We start from the raw sequence: 353 nt of genomic DNA on the forward strand, positions 1-353 counted from the left end.
CTTTTAGCACTTTCAGATAACTTGGTATCGAAACATTCAGCTTGTTCAGCACATTACTGCTTACTTTTTGAAATTTTAAGCAAAACATGTCCCATAGGAAATGAATGATAAATAGCTCAAAAACTTTGTGCACTTGTGAACTTGAACATACTTTCAGCTAGACAGCAGTCAAACTTTTAAATGTTAAGCAACTACTGGGTTTTAAGCTTTTAATTTAGCAACATGCTAGCTGTTTTGGCCAATTTAGACAGTTTCCACTTTGTTTGTTTTTTACTAGTTTTGGCATTACGATAGCTGTTTTGTCGAAACAAGACATTTTTTAAACTTTTTTTTTTTAGACAAATTTGGAATTT

This window comes from Oryzias melastigma, linkage group LG4 (genome assembly GCF_002922805.2).
Source record: "Oryzias melastigma strain HK-1 linkage group LG4, ASM292280v2, whole genome shotgun sequence".
Taxonomy (NCBI): domain Eukaryota; kingdom Metazoa; phylum Chordata; class Actinopteri; order Beloniformes; family Adrianichthyidae; genus Oryzias; species Oryzias melastigma.